At 48.3% G+C, this 19085-nt stretch overlaps 1 long non-coding RNA gene and 1 pseudogene across 2 annotated transcripts in view; both read left to right on the top strand.

Moving 5' to 3' along the window:
- Nucleotides 1-9612, top strand: part of LOC140455229 (uncharacterized) — a 36921-nt gene extending 27309 nt beyond the window's left edge. Inside the window, exons 1-2 of one of the 2 annotated variants that reach the window (XR_011952800.1) lie at nt 6862-6887; nt 9143-9612. This is a non-coding gene — a long non-coding RNA (uncharacterized lncRNA). Of the gene's footprint in view, nt 1-6861; nt 6888-9142 lie in introns of those variants that run through there. The other variant, XR_011952801.1, reaches the window with a different exon arrangement.
- Nucleotides 9613-17938: 8326 nt separating this feature from the next.
- LOC140455816 (U1 spliceosomal RNA) lies at nt 17939-18092 on the top strand (annotated as a pseudogene).
- The last annotated feature ends 993 nt before the right edge of the window (nt 18093-19085 follow it).

The raw sequence follows: 19085 nt of genomic DNA, 5'->3' as shown, positions 1-19085 counted from the left end.
CACCTGCCAGCACCCGGCCCATATCCCTCCAGAACCTTCCTATTCACACACCCATCCAAATGCCTTTTAAATGCTGTAATTGTACCAGCCTCCACCACATCCTCTGGCAGCTCATTCCACACACGTATCATCCTCTGTGTGAAAAAGTTGCCCATAACGTCCCTTTTATATTTTTCCCCTCTCACCCTTAACCTATGCTCTCTAATTCTGGACTCTCCCACCCCAGGGAAAAGACTTTGTCTATTTATCCAATCCATTGCCCCTCATGATTTAGTAAACCTCTATAAGGTCACCCCTCAGCCTCCGACGATCCAGAGAAAAGAGCCCTAGCCTGTTCAACCTCTCCCTCTTGCCCAAAACTCCAATCCTGGCAACATCCTTGTAAATCTTTTCTGAACCCTTTCAAGTTTCACAACATCTTTCTGACAGGAAGGAGACTCGAATTGCACACAATATTCTAACAATGGCCAAATCAATGTCCTGTACAGCCGCAACATGACCTCCGAACTTCTGTACTCAATGTTCTGACCAATAAAGGCCCTCAGGAATTCCCCCAATAACTTGCTCAGCACTGACATCGGGTTCATTGGTCTGTATTTCCCTGGGTTTTCCTTAACACCATTCTTAAACAGTGACACCATGTTCGCCAACCTCCAGTCCTCCGGCGCCTCACTTGTGGCTATTGCCGATCCAAATATCTCAGCAAGGGGCCCAGCAATCACTTGCCTAGCTTCCCACAGAGTTCTCAGTTACACCTGATTAGGTCCCAGGGATTTATCCACCTTCATGCATTTTAAGACATCCCACACTTCCTCCTCCGTAATATGGACATTTTTCAAGATGTCACCATCTGTTTTACCATATTCTATATCTTCCATGTTCTTCTCCGCAGTAAACACTGATGCAAACTTTTCATTTATTATAACCCCCAACTCCAGCGGTTCCATACATAGGCTGCCTGACTGATCTTTTAGGGCCTTATTCTCCTGAGTTTCCCTTTTGTCCTTATTGTATTTGTAAAATCCCTTTGGATTCTCCTTAACCCTAGTTACAAAGTTATCTCATGTCCCCTTTTTGCCCTCCTGATTTCCTTCTTAATTATACTCCGACTGACTTATAATCGACTAAGAATTCACTCAATCCCTGCTGTCTTTACCTGACATATGCTTCCTTCTTATTCCTGACCAGAACCTCAATTTCTCGAGTCATCCAGCATTCCCTACCAGCCTGACTGGAACATACTTTCTCTGGATTCTCACATCTCATTTTTGAAGGCTTCCCATTTTCCAGCCGTCCCTTTATCGTGAACATCTGCTCCCAATCAACTTTTGAAAGGTCTTGCCTAATACCATCAAAATTGGCCTTCCTGTAATTTAGAACTTTAACTTTTAGATCGAGTCTACTCTTTCCCATCACTATTTTAAAACAAATAGAATTATGGTCGCTGGCCCCAAAGTGCTCCACCACTGACACCTCAGTCACTTGCCCTGCCTTATTTCCCAGGAGTGGGTCAAGTTTTGCACCTTCTCTGGTAGGTACATCCACATACTGAATCAGATCATTTTCTCGTATACACTGAGGACTGAGAAGAGGGGAAATGCCTTCACACAGAGAATGGGGAGGCTGTGGAATTCACGACCACTGGAAGTGGCTGAGGCCAAAACATTGCAGGAGAACTAGCCATTTGGATACAGAACTGGCTCGAAGGTAGAAGACAAGGAGAGGCAGTGTGATGGAGTTTAATTTAGATAAATGCGAGGTGCTGCAATTTGGGAGAGAAATCAGAGCAGGATTGATATACTTCATGGTAAGGTCCTGAGAAGTGTTGCTGAACAAAGAGACCTTAGAGTGTAGGCTCATAGCTCCTTGAAAGTAGAGTCGCAGGTGTATAGGATAGTGAAGAAGGCAGTTAGTTTGCTTTCATTTGTTGGTCAGAGCATTGAGTATAGGAGTTGGGAGGTCATGTTGCTGCTGTACAGGACATTGGTTCAGCCATTTTGGAATATTTCATGCAATTCTGGTCTCCTTCCTATTGAAGGATGTTGTGAAACTTGAAAGGGTTCAGAAAAGATTTGTAAGGATATTGCCATGGTTGGGAGGTTTGAGCTCTAGGGAGAGGCTGAATAAGCTGGGGCTGTTTTTCCTGGAGCGTCGGAGTCTGAGGGGTGATGTTATAGAGGTTTACAAAATCATGAGGGGCATGGATAGGATAAATAGACAGACTGTTTTCTCTTTATTGGGGGAGTCCAGAACTAGAGGGAGGAGGTTTAGGGGGAGTGGGGAAAGATATAAAAGGGACATAAGGGGCAATATTTTTACACAGAGGGTTTTTTTCTGGATTAGATTAGATTACTTACAGTGTGGAAACAGGCCCTTCGGCCCAACAAGTCCACACCGCCCCGCCGAAGCGCAACCCACCCATACCCCTACATCTACCCCTTACCTAACACTACAGGCAATTTAGCATGGCCAATTCACCTGTCCTGCACATCTTTGGACTGTGGGAGGAAACCGGAGCAAACCCACGCAGACACGGGGAGAATGTGCAAGCTCCACACAGTCGCCTGAGGCGGGAATTGAACCCAGGTCTCTGGCGCTGTGAGGCAGCAGTACTAACCACTGTGCCACCGTGCCGCCCACATGATATGTGTATGGAATGAGCTGCCAGAGGAAGCAGTGGAGGCTACTGCAATTCGAACATTTAAAAGGCATCTGGATGGATATATGAATAGGAAGGGTTTAGAGGGATAAGGGCCAAGTGCTGGCAAATGGGACTAGATTAGGTTCGGATATCCGGTCAGCATGGTTGAGTTGGACTGAAGGTTCTGTTTCTGTGCTGTACATCTCTCTGACTCTGTGATTCTAAGGAGTTAGATATAATTCTTAGGGCTCATGGGATAATAAGACCTTAAGGTATAGGAGCAGAATTAGGCCATTCAACCCATTGTGTCTGCTCCACCTTTCGATCACAGCTGAGACATTTCTGAGCCGGAAAAAGTGTTGCTGGAAAAGCGCAGCAGGTCAGGCAGCAGGAGCAGGAGAATCGACGTTTCGGGCATAAGCCCTTCAGGAAGCAATCCCTTCCTGAAGAAGGGCTCTTGCCTGAAATGTCGATTCTCCTGCTCCTCGGATGCTGCCTGACCTGCTGCGCTTTTCCAGCAACACATTTTTCAGCTCTGAACTTCAGCATCTGCAGTCCTCACTTTCTCCTGATACATTTCTGAACCTCATTCTCCTGCTTTCTCCCGTAACCTTTGATCCCCATTACTAATCAAGAATTTATCTCCCTCAATGACTTGGTCCCCACAGCCTTCTGAGGCAATGAGTTCCCCAGAGCCACCACTCTGTGGTTGAAGAAATTCCCCCTAATCAGTGCTAAAGGGTCATCTCTTAGTGCTGTGCCCTTGAGTCCTCGTCTCTCCTGCTCAGAGATACATCTTCACTGAGATCAGTTCAGAATCTTAAACTGCATCTGGATCAAAGGGTATGGGGAAGATCTGGGAACAGGAGACTGAGTTGGATGAGCAGCCATGATCATATTGAATGGTGGAGCAGGCTGAAAGGGCCAAATGGCCTACTCCTATTTTGTTTCTGTTTCTCTTAAGATCATGACTGTTCTGATTCTATCCTCTCATCCATGTCCCTGTCTACCCACGATAACCTTCCACTCCCTCGCTGAACAAGAATCAATCAGCCTTTGCCTTCACACCATTGAAGGGCTCTGCTTCCAGCTGTTTTTTCAAGGAGAGATTTCCAAAGGTTCACATCCCTCTGAGAGGAAACATTTCATCTCAACTCTGATTCAAATGGATGACTCTGATTTTTATTGAGTGACTCCTAGTTCTAGATTCTCCCACAAGTGGAAACATCAATCCCACACCCAACCTTTGAAGGTGCTTTAGGATCTTTCAATCAACTCATCTCTTTTCTTCTACCCTCCCGTGGCTACAAACCTAGTCTGCTCAATGTTTCTTCAGACGATAATCCACTCATTCCAGCTATTAGTCTGGTAGACCTTCTGTGAACCATTCCAATGCATTTACATCCTTCAGCACAGGGATCAATACTATAGATAATACTCCAGATGTAGCCTCATAAACACGCTCTACAAGGTAGCCCTACTCTTAAACCCCAAAACTGACCCTAACAACAAAGGCTAAAATTCTGCTCCTTGCTGAAGCTGGATGCTAACTCTCTCCAATTCATGCACATGTCCTCTCAGACTCCTCAATGCTGTACTTTATTGGAGCCTCGGCCTATTTAAACAACAGTCTGCTTTCTGATTCTGCCCCAGCCAGGCCCTGAGTTGTCCTGCACTCACTGGTCCCTGTCATTCCAGCATTTCGATCAAACTCATTCCCTCTCACTGCTGTAGTTGAGCAAAGACTTGATCACCCGTTCATATCCAACGGATCAATAGATTCATTGATCAAGTAGCAGATAGGACCATTCAGCCCATCAAGTCTGACCCCCACTTTCATATCAAATCATAGACTATTTCGGTCCAGAAAGAGGCTATTTGACCCATCATGTCTGTCCTGGCCCCTGAAAGAGTGACCCAGCTTGTCCCATTCTTGATCTTGTCTCTAAATCCATCCCTTTAAGCTCGATTTCCAGATTTCATGAAACCTCCTATTGATTCTGCCTTCACCACTCCCTGAAGCAGCACATTCCAAATCCGAACAACTCTCTGGGGAAAGAAGTTTCCCCCATCTCACTCCAAACTTTCTTGATGACAATCTTGAAATTGTGGGGCTCTACTTACTGACACACCAACGAGTGAAAACAGATTATCTGTCTTCCCCCTGTCAAAATTGCTGATAATTTTGAACATCTGAATGAGGTCCTCTCTTCATCTTCACTGTTCCAAAGAGAAGGAGCCCAATCTCTCTAATCTTTCCTCATGTCTAAAATCCCTCATGCCTGGTATCATTCTCATCAATCTCCTTTGCACTCCCTCCAAGGTTTTAACAGCCTTCCCGAAGTAAGGTGTCCAGAATTGAATTGAACACAATACCCCAACGTGGTTTGACCAATGTTTTGTAGAGGTGTAGCATCACATCCTTGCTTCAATACTCCATGCCTGTGTCTATAAACCCAAGAATCCCATAATAATAATATGGGTTCTTAAGAACTGTTTCGACTTGCCTGGCCACCTTCAGAGAACCATGTACGTAAACCCCTCAGTCCCCTGCTCCTGTACTCCCCTCAGAGTTGTACCATTAAGCCTGTATTGTCTCTCCATGTTTCTTCAACCAAAATACATGACCTCACATTTCCCTGCATTGGAATTCACCGCCCGCGAGCGCCCCCTCTCGGCCCCGCCCTGCCTGTGAGGGGGGCAGATTGCTTTCCCTAAAGGGCAGCACTGACACTAATTGGGGGGGCGGGGGATAGTGAGGGGGCTTTCCAACATTGGGCCACTTTAATGGGAATCACTTTCCATTCCAGACTGAGACATTGCATTGAAGTTCTAACAGGCACCGTGATGGATTGGGACCCGTGTCCATCCGGGAATTCTTGGTCTAGTGAGGTTCCCACTGCACCGCCATCTCCCCATGACAGGGGCACAGGAACAGGAATAGGCCATTCGGCCCCTTGGGTCTGTTCTACCATTCAATGAGATCATGGCTGAGCTTGTCCCAGGTCCATGTTCCTGACTTTAGCCCGAATCCTGTAACATCTTTGACCCAAAAACTGCATCTCTTTCAGATTTAAAATGAACAATTTATCCAACAGGAGGAGATCACGTGGCTTTAGGTGTTGGGGCGGGGAGAGATAATACATTGTGATAGACAGGATGGAGCAGTTGGGAAGGATAAACTTTACGGACCAGCAGCTGTTTCCTGTCCTGTTCCAGACTCAGATGGACTTTCATAAAAACCGAAAGAACTGGGAATGGTGGAAATCGGAACGAAAACAGAAAGTGTTGGAAAATGCTCAGCAGGTCTGACAGCATCCGGGAAATTCTCCAGTCTCCTCCCACAATCCAAAGAGATGCCGCCAGACCTGCTGAGCTTTTCCAGCAATTTCTGTTCTCATCGAGTTTGTCTGATGTCCTTTTGGGGTAACAGTGCAGATACTAAACTTCTCTGCCACGATGCAGGGTCAATGTGCCAAAAGGTTCGACCTCAAGAGGACAGCAAGAGGGAAACCTGCAGGAAAAAACTCAGGAGAAAGACAACTACTTTCAGATGGTCCATTGTTTGGGAATATCGCTCGGATTCGCGGGAGGAGCCTGCACACTGCAGTGGGAATGGTGCGAGAGACCAACAGTTGGGTTAATCCCACAATCCAATGGGGGAGGCTGCACTGGAACGGATCCTTCCACCACATCACAAATCCTCCCCTTTCTGGTTGTTACTTTTCTCACCTTTCCCCGTCTGTGTCATATTTCAAATCAGATCTATTTTTCACCTTTTCACAATTTGGCAAAAGGCCACAGATCTGCAAAGTTATCTCTGTTCAAAGATGCTACTTGATCTGCTGAGCAATTGTAAACCTTTTCTGATTTTATTTCGATGTTGAGTATCTGCAATATTTTACTTTTGGGCTATGATCACTCATGAATGATACTTGCCTGCAGTACCGGTGACTGCCAGCTGATGGCAATCCTACACCACGAATGTCATCGCGTTTCGAAATTACAGTGATGTCTGTGACCTGCACCTTCGTCCTTGAGGATTTCCTGCACTCTGTCTGTGATGTCTTTAACCCTGGCACCAGGAAGGCAACACACCATCCTTAAGTCCTGCCTGCTGCCACAAAAACCCCAGTCAGTTCCTCTCACTATGGAGTCCCCTCTGACCACGGATCTGTGCGATATCTGACTCTTCCACTCTGCCTCCACGCCAACTTTTGATTGACAGATCTTTTCCCTCGGGTGGGTGAGTCCAGACCGAGAGGGCATACGTTCAGGGTGAGAAGTGAAAGATCTGAAAGGGAACTAAGGGACAACTTTTTCACGCAGAGTGTGGTACGTGTATGGAATGAGCTGCCAGAGGAAGTGGTGGAGGCTGGTACAATTACAGCATTGAAAAGGAACCTGGATGGGTATATGAATAGGAAAGGTTTGGAGGGATATGGCCAAGTGCTGGCTAATGGGCGAGATTAGGTTAGGATATCTGGTCGGCATGGATGGGTTTGACTGAAGGGTCTGTTTCCATGCTGTATATCTCCATGACTCTATGACCAGAGCTTTATAGAGCCTCAGAAGTACATCTCTGCTTTTATATTCAAGTCCTAGTTGATTAATGAGGGAAGGGACATAGATGTCATGTACATGTACTTTGGTAAGGCATTTGATAGGGTCCCCTATGGTAAACTGATGGAGAAGGTGAAGTCGCACGGGGTCCAGGCTGTTCTAGCTAGATGGATAGAGAACAGGTTGGGCAACAGCAGACACAGAGTATTAGTGGAGGGGAGCTTCTCAAAATGGAGACCTGTGACCAATGGTGTCCCACAGGGATCCGTGCTGGGATCACTGTTACTTGTGATGTACATAAATCATTTGCAGGAACGTGTGGGTTGCTTCATGGGAAAGTTTGCAGATGAAACTTTGATTGGTGGAGTAGCAGATAGTGAAGGGGTCTGTCAGAGAATACCGCAGAATACAGACAGATTGGTGAGTTGGGCAGAGAAATGGCAGATGGTGTTCACTCCGGACAAATGCGAGGTGATGGATCTTGGAAGATCAAATTCCAGAGAGAACTATGGAATAAATGGAAAAGTCCTGGGGAAAATTGATGTACAGAGAGATCTTGGTGTTCAGGTGCATTGTTCCCTGAAGGTGGCAACGTACATCAGTAGAGTGGTCAAAAAGGCATACAGCATGCTTTCCTTCATCAGACGGGGTATTGAGTACAAGAGTTGGCAGGTCATGTTACAGTTGTTTCAGACTTTGGTTCAGCCACATTAGGAATTCTACATTCTGGTCCCAACATTCCCGAAAGAATGTGGACCATGGCTAACTATGAAGAGAGGTTTAAATGGATTAGGATTATTTTCATTGAAAAGATAGAGGTTGAGGAGGGCCCTGATTGAGGCCTAAAAAACCATGAGAAGTAGACACAGGATGGACAGCAAGAAGCTTTTCCCCCGAGCGGAGGATTCAATCACTCGGGGTCACATGTTCAAAGTGAGAGGGGCAAAGTTTAGGGGAGATATGTGGAAAGTTCATCAGGCAGACAGTTGGGGGTTCCTGGAACACATTATTAGTGGAGGTGGTAGGGGCTAGAAAAACAACGTCATTGAAGATGTATCCAGGTCGATACATGTATGGGGAGGGAACAAAACAACACAGAGCTTTTGAAAATAGGTGGCAGGTTTAAACAGAGAAGCTGAATCGACAGAGGCTTAGAGAGCTGAAGGTCCTGTTCGAGTAAATTTCTTTGTTATTTATTTGTCTCAAAGTAAATGCCGACATTGCATTTGCCTTCAAAACTACTGACTCAACCTACAAGTTTGACCTTGAGAGAATGCTGGACTAGAACTCCCAAGTCTCTTTGCACTTCAGGTTTTCAAATGTTCTCCCCATTTAGAAATAGTCTATGCTTCAACTCTTCTTTGGGAGCAGGAAGAACAGCCTGAACTTCAGTTTGACCCGCTATGATCGGTGTAATAGAGACCTCTTTATCATATTCTGTAAATGCAATCTTGTGGGTGACACGGTGGTGCAGTAGTTAGCACTGCTGCCTCACAGCGCCAGAGATCCCGGTTCAGTTCCTGCCTCATGTGACTGTCTGTGTGGAGTTTTCACATTCTCCCCGTGTCTGCGTGGGTTTCCTCCGGGTGCTCCGGTTTCCTCCCACAGTCCAAAGATGTGCAGGTTAGGTGAATTGGCCATGCTAGATTGCCCCCAGTGTTAGGTGAAGGGGTAAATGTAGGGGAATGGGTCTGGGTGGGTTGCTCTTCAGAGGGTCGGTGTGGACTTGTTGGGCCGAAGGGCCTGTGTTAATACTGTAAATAATTTAATCTAAGAGATGCCTTTTGTTTGTTGATTAGAGTAAAACTCCAATATGTAATAGTTTCTTTGATCTGCTCCTGTACCCTGCACTTGTGAGAAAACACATCTCTGGAAAGACATTTCTATGAATAAAGTATAAATTTTAAAACTAAAAGAAATCTTGTGCTCTCAAAGCAGATTGCGAACCTCCCACAACCCCGAGGGCAGTCTCATAACACAGCAATACCAAAGCCCCACAAAGATCAGGTCAGATGGAGAGACACCACCAAGGACATTGCTCCCAGGACAGGAACAATGGAAGCCCCTTACTGTTTCAGAAGAGACATTCTCACCAACCTGCAAAGAGCTGGAATCTCCTGATCCCATTGATACTGTCAGGATGTTGCATTGTATCGAGATTCAGGACATTCATCCGATAACTGTTTTTCAATTATCATCATTGTAACTAGATTACTCCATTTCCAGATGCATTGTATCTTTCCCCATTTTCATTCATCTTTTTGTACAAGATTCCTATAAAACCTGGCTTCATCCTCAGCTCGAGAAAGGGAACCCTTGATCTCCCTGTACAGACTGTCAGTTCTGTGTCAGACTCGTCAGTTTCTCTTCCAACGATATCGCTTGTAATAAACAGCTTGTCAGTTTCACCCGATCTGGTTTGTGTGCTCTCTGCCTTATTGGGCTAATTTCTCCCACAGGGTCAGTATGGCCATGTTGGGGCCGAAAGGCCTGTTTCCACACTCTAGGGAATCTAATCTAATCAGATATCTATCTTGTGTTTCAACGATCATAAGCACATCTCATTGATAAAACACGTTCTGTTATTAGTGTAAGTAAGCAAGTCCCGTAAATCAAAGCCATGTGGAAATGTTTACATTGGAATCACAGGCGACTGTTTTTCAAAGCAACAAAGGGTGTTGAAAACGTGGAATGTTCAGCCAGAGAAGATGGTGCTCTCAGTTTAAGCTCACATCCAAACAATGTTGAGAAATCTTTGCTTGTACCTGGCACCTTTAATCTTAATCACTTGGACTAAATAGCTTGTCAGTTTCACCCGATCTGGTTGTGTGCTATCTGCTTTATTGGGTAATTTCTCTGCAGTTCCGTGCTCAGCAGCCTGAAGGAAGAAGATGGCTCGATAACGTCATCTCAGGCTGACGTCATGAGGATCAGTAAATCCTTCTATGCCAGTCTGTATGACGCGAAGCCGACCGACAGCGCGGCCTCCCAGTCGTTCCTGCCCTCTATCACAGAGGTCTTAGACGACAGAAAACAGGACAGGCTGGACCAGCCGCTATCTCTGGACGAGCTGACCAAAGCCCTTGAGTCCTTCGAAAAGATTAAAACTCCCGGAACTGACGGCTTACAGATCGAGCTCTATCCCGCTCTGTGAGACTTGATCGGCCAGGACCTGCTGGAGGTGTATGTCAGTATGCTTCAGGCAGGTACCATGAGTGAATCCATGAGGAAAGGCATCATCACCCTCATCTACAAGCGGAAGGGAGAGAGGGAGGAACTCAAAAATTGGAGACCTATTTCACTGTTGAATGCGGATTACAAAGTTCTGTCAAAGGTCATCGCCAACCGGGTCAGGTCTGCCCTAGGGTCGGTGATTCACCCTGACCAAACCTGTGATGTACTGGGTAGGAAGATCGCTGAGGGTCTCGCACTCCTCAGGGATACGATCGCCTACGTGCAGGACCAAGGGTTAGACATCTGCCTGATCAGCCTGGACCAGGAGAAAGCCTTTGACAGGATATCACACAGGAATAGGAGAGATGTTCTCTCAAAAATGGGCTTTGGGGAGGGAATCTGCAATTGGATCAGACTGCTCTACACCAACATTGTCAGCGCAGTCTCAATCAATGGGTGGGAATCAGATAGCTTCCCAGTCAGATCTGGAGTCAGGCAGTGCTGCCCTCTCTCTCCTGCCTTGTTTGTGTGCTGCATAGAGCCATTTGCCGAGTCCATCAGGAAGGATGCGAGCCTGAGAGGGGTGAGTATTCCTGGCAACGGGGGCCTGCAGGTTAAGGCCTCCCTGTACATGGAAGAAGTCGCTGTTTTCTACTCGGATCCGCTGTCCGTGCGCAGGCTCATGTGCATATGTGACCAGTTCGACCGGGCCTCGGGGGCCAAGGTAAACCGAGGCAAGAGCGAGGCCATGCTCTTTGGGAACTGGACCGACCAATCCTCGATCCCCTTCATCATCAGGGCCGACCGCCTGAAGGTGCTGGGTATTTGGTTCGGAGTGGCTGGGGCATGCGCCAAGTCTTGGGAGGAGCGTATCAGCAAAGTGAGGCAGAAACTGGGCAGATGGAAGCTACGGTCTCTCTCCATCATGGGAACAAAACCAGGTTATCAGGTGGGAGGCACTGTCATTGCTGTTATACGTGGCACAGGTCTGGCCTATTCCCAGAACCTGTGCCACTGCAGTCACCCGGGCCATCTTCCAGTTTATATGGAGATCAAAGATGGACTGGGTCTGAAGGGACTCGCTGTATAAAGATCTGGGCAACGGGGAAAAAAATACACCCAATGCCACCCTCACCCTGATGGCCACCTTTGTGTGTGGCTGCATCAAGCTGTGCGTGGATCCCCGGTACGCAAACACCAAGTGTCACTATGTACTGAGGTTCTACCTGTCCCCGGTGTTGCGAAGGATGGGCCTGGCCTCGCTGCCGCGGAACGCTCCGAGTAGTTGGACCGTTCCGTATCACCTGTCCATCGTGGAGAAGTTTATGAAGAAAAACACCTTTGACCACAAGTCCATCAGGAAGTGGTCAGCACGTAGTGTCCTTGATACCCTTCGGGAAAAGGAGAGGGCAGATCCTATCGAGCGGTTCCCTGAGCAGACTGTCAAAGCCATTTGGCAGAATGCCTCATCGCCAGAACTTTCCAACAAGCACCAAGACATGGCTTGGCTGGTGGTGAGAAGGGCTCTGCCGCCTGTGAGATCCTTTATGCACGCCCGGACTCTCTGCCGCACCGCACGCTGCCCTCAAATCGGCTGCGGGGGGGCGAGACTGTCACACACCTCCTTCTGGAATGTGCCGATGCAGACGAAGTCTGGAGAGGAATGCAGTGGGGTTTGTTGAGGTTTGCCCCGAGCAGCGCCGTGACGCGGGACTCCGTGCTCTACGGCCTGTTCCCCGGGACTCACACCAAGACAAACATTAACTGCGCCTGGAGGATCATCAACTTGGTGAAGGACGCTCTCTGGGCGGTCCGAAACCTGTTGATCTTCCAGCTGAAGGAGTTGACCCCGACTGAGTGTTGCAGACTGGCACATTCCAAGGTCCAGGACTACGTGTTGAGGGACACGCTGAAGTTTGGGGCAGCTGCAGCCAAGGCGCGGAGGGGAAAGACCACCATGTACCATCTGCCTGCCTAAAGAAGAACAGGGGGCCCATGCAGTCATTGGGCTCTGCTGGTGCCTCAGCTAAATATGTAATGGCACAGAGCTGTATATATGAATGATTACTCTGTCTCTGTCTACCAAGAAATGGAATATTTACGGATGTATGGCAGGACTAATTGTACAGATCATCAAAATATTTTATGAATAAAGTATATTTTTGAAATTAAAAAAAAGTTTGTCAATATTAGTCGACAGCTCCTTTGTCTCTGAACAGGGTAAGCGAACCTGACATTTTAAATATAGCCCAATTCGAAGCTGGCGGCCAGTCCTGTCCCAGCCAGTCAGAACAGAGAAAGGCTGGATTGGAAAGCCCTGCTAGATTATGTTCAGGCTCTTAGCAGGAGCATTAGTGTTACACACACCCAGGTCAGAGGTTGGAGCAAAACCTTGCCAGGGTGGGATGGATCTTTGAGAATGCTGGCGGCCTTTCCTTGACAGTGGGTCTGGTAGATGGATTCTACAGATGGGAGGTTGGCCTTTGTGATTGTCCGGCGGAGTTCACCACACTCTGTAACTGTCTCCGATCTTGAATGGTACATGCCATACCAGGTGGTGATACATTCAGACAGAATGCTCTCGATGGTGCACCAATAAAAGATGGCAAGGGTATTTTCCGTCATGCCCAATTCCCTCAGCTGCCTGAGAAGGAAGAGACATTGTTGGGCCTTTGTAACCAGTGCATTCATATGAAGTGTCCAAGAAAACTTGTTGTGGATGACCACTCCCAGGAGCTTGACACTCTCCACTCGTACCACCTCTGTGCTGATAATGTGTAGGGGGGGGAGGCATGAGTAACATCCCACCGAAAGTCAATAATGAGTTCCTTGGTTTTGCCGGCATTGAGAGCTAGGTTGTTCTCAGGGCACCATTTTTCAAGGTCTTCCACCTCCCCATCTGTGACCAATTTTGTCGCCAACTGAGATTCAATCGACTGTGGTGATGTGATCAGCAAATATGTAAATGGCATTACTCTGGTATTTGGTGATGCAGCCATGGGTATACAGTGAGTACAGTAGGGGACTGAGTACGCACCCCTGGGGGGATCCAGTGTTGAATGTTGGTGAAGATGAAATATTGTCCCCAGTCTTCACTGATTGTGGCCTGTGGATCAGGAAACTGAGGATCCAGTTGCAGAGAGTGGGGCTCAGTCTGAGATCACTAAGTTTAGTAATCAGTCTCGAGGGAATAATAGTGTTGAAGGCTGAACTGTAGTCAATGAGCAGGACTCTTACATAGCTGTTCTTGGTGTCAAGATGTTCGAGGGAGGAGTGAAGGGCAAGTGATGTGGCACCTGACGTGGATCTGTTGGTCCAATAGGCAAATCAGAGTGGGTCAAAGAGTAGTGGGGAGGCTGGTGTTGACTAATGCAATGACCAGCCTTTCAAAGCATTTCCTGACCACCAAGGTTCGGGCCACAGGGCAGTAGTCATTGAGACATGCTGCACGAGCCTTCTTAGGCACAGGGATGATGTTGGCCCTCTTGAAGCAGGCAGTGAGAGTGGCTGGCTGCAGGGAGAGCTGGAAGATGTCGGCCTGGTACTCCATCTGGTCCCATCGCTCTCTTTGGATTCACACGAAGGAAAACTGATCTGACCTCTGATGCAGTGACTGTTGGGATAGGTTCATTAGGACTGGTCAGAATAGGTGTTACCTCTCCACCGAAATTCTGCTCAAAGCGAGCATAGATGGTGTTGAGACGATCTGGGAGGGATATGTCATCGTCTGCTATCTTGTCCCTTTTTAAAGAAAATACAGCTCTTTTGGGATTCTGAAAACAGCATTGGCCAATTGAATGGCCTGCTGGGAAAACTGGATAACTGAGGTTGGATCAGGCCAGACCAACAGGTATGCACACCTGTTACCCTGATTGATGATATGGAATAGGTTTTAATAGGACAGTGGGAACTGTGGTATGAAGGCAGGAAGCTTGCAGCATTCACTTGGATCAAGTCAGACAGATATACAGGCCATTCAACTTGATTGATTGGATCGGTGTTGACAGGACAATGCTGCAAGGTTTCGGGTGGAACAGTAGATCTGAGTTTCAGTCGAACTGCTATTGAGACAGTTCGACTCCTCGGGTCCGCTCAGTCAATAGGGAAATTACAATATCCAATGCTGTCTTTTGTAACAGTCTTCCCGAGATAGAATGTCAATTAACATCAAGTAACTAATTTATGCTAATTACATTCTTACACCAAACAGCACTCGGAGGTGACCCAGATAACTAGTTCAAAGCCCAGTCTTGATGAAGGGTTAGACCCAAAATATTGTCTTCTCCACCTCCTGATGCTGCGTGGCTTGCTGTGTTCTTCCAGCCTCCTGTGAAATAAAACAACTCCGATCAGACGGGTTCCCTCACACACTCCAGAGAGAACATTAGCACCAAGAATCAGAAACCTTGGGAGCAGGAAGAACAGCCTGATCTTCAGTTTGTCCCACTATAATCAGGGTAGTATAAACCTCTTTATCACCCTCTGAAAATGCAATCTTGCACAAATAAGAGATGCCTTGTCCGAGGCTGGATTTGAACCAGGGTCTCTGGTGCTGTGAGGCAGCCGTGCTAACCACTGAGCCACCATATATGTGTAAAGACATTTTAATGAACAAAGGATAATTTTAAAAATTAAAAATTATCTTGCGTTCTCAAAGACAGAGGGCACAGGCATTAAAGAACTGTAAAGTTGCTCTGGAAATGAGAAGGACAGGTGGGTTTTATAGAGGCCCTACATGGGAGTAGCACGGCGGCTCAGTGGTTAGCACCGCTGCCTCACAGCACCAGGGCCACAGGTTTGATTCCAGCCTCGGGCGACTGTGCGTAGTTTGCACATTCTCCCCATGTCTGTGTGGGTTTCCTCCCACAGTCCAAAGGTGTGCAGGTTAAGTGAGTTAGCCGTGCTAAAATCGCCTGAAGTATTGGGTGCATCAGAGGGGAAATGGTTCTGGGTTGATTACTGTTCCAAGGCTCTGTGTGGACTTGTTGGGCTGAAGGGCCTGTTTCCACACTGTCGGGAATCTAATCTTGTACTTCAACCATAATAACCACGTGTCATTATTAGTATCAGTAAGCAAGCAAATCAAAGACACATATGAAAATAATATTTACATTTGAATCACAGGAGACTGTTTTTCGAAACAACAGAGGGTGTTGAAAACGTGGAATGTACATCCAGAAAAGGTGGTGCTCTCAGTTTAATGTCACATCCAAAGAGCGTTGAGAAATATTTACTTGTTCCTGTCACCTTTAATTTTAACGGTGACGTCTCCTGAAGGAATTGATTTGCATGGTGGAACACAGAGGGGGGAAGATTGCAAAGCTGCAGTTTCACAAAAGAAGATTTGTTCAATTTGTAGGGATTAGGAAAAAGCGATTTCAAAATATCCTTTAAGTTTCACCAGCAAAGCTTAAAAATTGCTTTTATTCGCGTTCACCTCACATTGTAAACAGTGTTTGGTAACAGAGAGCTTCAAGAACATGAGCGATTTCTGGCGATTTGTTTTGGTGAAAGAGGAGTCAGTCTGAAGTGGGCGGGGAAGGGGCGGAGCGTCTTTGTTTCAGGACGAAATGCAAATTAGCGCAGCTTCTCAGGGCGCCCAGTGAGTGTCATATTCAGTGAAACATGAGCCTTTCCGGATGTTCCGTGATCCAGGTCAGAAATTGCGCTGTTTCACAGACAGGGAACCAAAGAGAGGTGTATTTCCGATTTTCGAACACGCAGTTAGTATGAGTGTGAGAGGTATGGGCTGTTGTTGGGTTTGAGCGAGTGAGAATATTGAGCATACTTACCTGGCAGGGGAGATACCATGATCACCAAGGTGGTTCTCCCAGGACGATCAATGGGTGGGAATCAGATAGCTTCCCTGTAAGATCTGGAGTCAGGCAGGGATGCCCCCTCTCACCCGCCTTGTTTGTGTGTTGCATAGAGCCATTTGCCGAATCCATCAGGAAGGATGCGAGCCTGAGAGGGGTGACTATTCCTGGCAGCGGGGGCCTGCAGGTTAAGGCCTCCCTGTACATGGATGACGTCGCTGTTTTCTGCTCGGATCCGCTGTCCGTGCACAGACTCGTGTGCATCTGCGACCAGTTCGAACGGGCCTCGGGGGCCAAGGTAAACCGAGGCAAGAGCGAGGCCATGCTCTTCGGGAACTGGGCCGACCAATCCTCTATCCCCTTCACCGTCAGGACTGACCACCTGAAGGTGCTGGGTATTTGGTTCGGGGGGGCTGGGGCGTGCGCCAAGACCTGGGAGGAGCGGATCAGAAAGATGAGACAGAAACTAGGCAGATGGGGGCAACGGTCGCTCTCCATCGCGGGAAAAAACCTGGTCATCAGGTGTGAGGTCCTCTCAGTATTGCTATATGTGGCACAGGTCTGGCCTATCCCCAGGACCTGTGCCGCCGCAGTCACCCGGGCCATCTTCCAATTCATTTGGAGATCAAAGATGGACCGGGTCCGAAGAGACTCAATGTACAAAGACCGGTGCAATGGGGGAAAAAACACGCCCAATGCCACCCTCACCCTGATGGCCACCTTTGTGTGTGGCTGCATCAAGCTGTGCGTGGATCCCCGGTACGCAAACACCAAGTGTCACTACGTACTGAGGTTCTACCTGTCCCCGGTGTTGCGAAGGATGGGCCTGGCCTCGCTGCCGCGGAACGCTCCGAGTAGTTGGACCGTTCCGTATCACCTGTCCTTCGTGGAGAAATTTATGAGGAAAAACACCTTTGACCACAAGTCCATCAGGAAGTGGTCAGCACGTAGCGTCCTTGAGACCCTTCGGGAAAAGGAGAGGGCGGATCCTGTCGAGCGGTTCCCTGAGCAGACTGTCAAAGCCATTTGGCAGAATGCCTCATCGCCAGAACTTTCCAACAAGCACCAAGACGTGGCTTGGCTGGTGGTGAGAAGGGCTCTGCCTGTGAGATCCTTTATGCACGCCCGGACTCTCTGCCGCACCGCACGCTGCCCTCGAAGTGGCTGCGGGGGGGACGAGACTGTCACACACCTCCTTCTGGAATGTGCCTATGCAGAGGAAGTCTGGAGAGGAATGCAGTGGTGCTTGTCGAGGTTCGTCCCGAGCAGCGCCGTGACGCGGGACTCCGTGCTCTACGGCCTGTTCCCCGGGACTCACACCGAGACGAACATTAACTGCGCCTGGAGGATCATCAACTCGGTGAAGGACGCTCTCTGGGCGGTCCGAAACCTGTTGATCTTCCAGCTGAAGGAGTTGACCCCGACCGAGTGTTGCAGACTGGCACATTCCAAGGTCCAAGACTACGTGTTGAGGGACGCGCTGAAGCTTGGGGCAGCTGCCGCCAAGGCGCGGTGGGGAAAGACCACCGTGTAAGATCGGCCTGCCGAAAGAAGAACAGGGGGCCCATACAGACGTTTTTTTGGGCTCTGCTGATGCCTCAGCCAAATATATGTATATATACAAGATTGAAAAAATGCACAGGATTGTAAAGGACAAGAATAAAGTCGAATCTGTGTTTGTAAATATGGACATATGTATGGCATGATCCAATGTACAGACCATCAAATCATTTATGAATAAAGTATATTTTTGAAATTAAAAAAAAAAAAAAAGGTTCTCCCAGGACGAGGCTATCCCATTGCACTTCGGGTGTGCTGACGCCTGCGATGTCCCCAAATGCGGGATACTCGACTGCAAAATTTGTGGTAGTGGGGGACTGCGTTCGCGCTCTCCCCTGATTTACAAACAAAAAGCAGATCTATCAGTAGATGAGGCTCACTTGTGCTTCATACGGCTCCCTATATCCCGCGTGTTGCGGCCTTGCAGCAGCGGACGTGTACTGCCTGCAGGATTTCCCTGAGGCAGGCTACTTCGATGTGACCTTCAGAAGCGTGAAGCAGTGCGAACAGCTCCTGAAGGTCTTCAAGGAGAAGGAAGGGGAGCCGCTGTTTTCCATCTTGTCAGCGACCCCATTGTGTGTGCTTCCTGCACAGAGGAATCGGGTTGTTACAATCCATATGTACAACCCCTACGTTCCAGCAGCTGATGTCCTGACCTTCCTGGGAAGGTACGTCCAAGTTGAGGGAGAAGCCAAGCGGCAGGTCAGGGTAACTCTGAGGGCCGATGACAGTGGGAACATCCTCCACCCACCCTCGAGCTTCGCAATCGGAGGGAGCAGAGGCTACATGACATATGCAGGGCAGCCCAAAGTGTGCCGAACCTGCGGGAAGTCGGGACACGTGGCGGTGGATTGCAAAGTGACCATCTGCAGGAACTGCAAACAGGAGGGTCACTTGACAAAGGACTGTCGGGAGGAAAAGAGCTGCAACCTGTGCGGAGAGGCGGGCCACATGTACAAGGCCTGCCCAAGACGAGGAGCCGCCACCTACGCACAGATGGCCGGAGGTGGCAACACGAGCCGCGGACCAACAAAGTCTAACGAGGTACCGCGAATCAGCAAAGGAACGGTACCTGGAGGCACCCAGAAGGAAGGGAAAGTTGTAGAGGAGCAGGCGGCAGACAGCGGGGAGATGCAGCAGCCGACCCAAGCTCCTGCAAGACAGACGGAGGAAATGGAAGAGGAGGGATCAAAGGAGGCAGAGCAGTGGATTATCGTTAAAAACAGGAAAAGGAAACCTCTCGAGGGCCCCAAAGCCACCAAGCGAAGGGGGAAGAGACACCTCCAAGAGGAGGATACAGGCAGCTCCTCCGAGGGTGAGGACGGGCGCAA

The sequence above is a fragment of the Chiloscyllium punctatum genome, chromosome 30 (assembly GCF_047496795.1).
Source record: "Chiloscyllium punctatum isolate Juve2018m chromosome 30, sChiPun1.3, whole genome shotgun sequence".
In the NCBI taxonomy this organism is placed as follows: domain Eukaryota; kingdom Metazoa; phylum Chordata; class Chondrichthyes; order Orectolobiformes; family Hemiscylliidae; genus Chiloscyllium; species Chiloscyllium punctatum.
The sequence above is the reverse complement of the archived record's forward strand: the minus strand, read 5'-3'. Positions and strand labels throughout refer to the sequence as shown.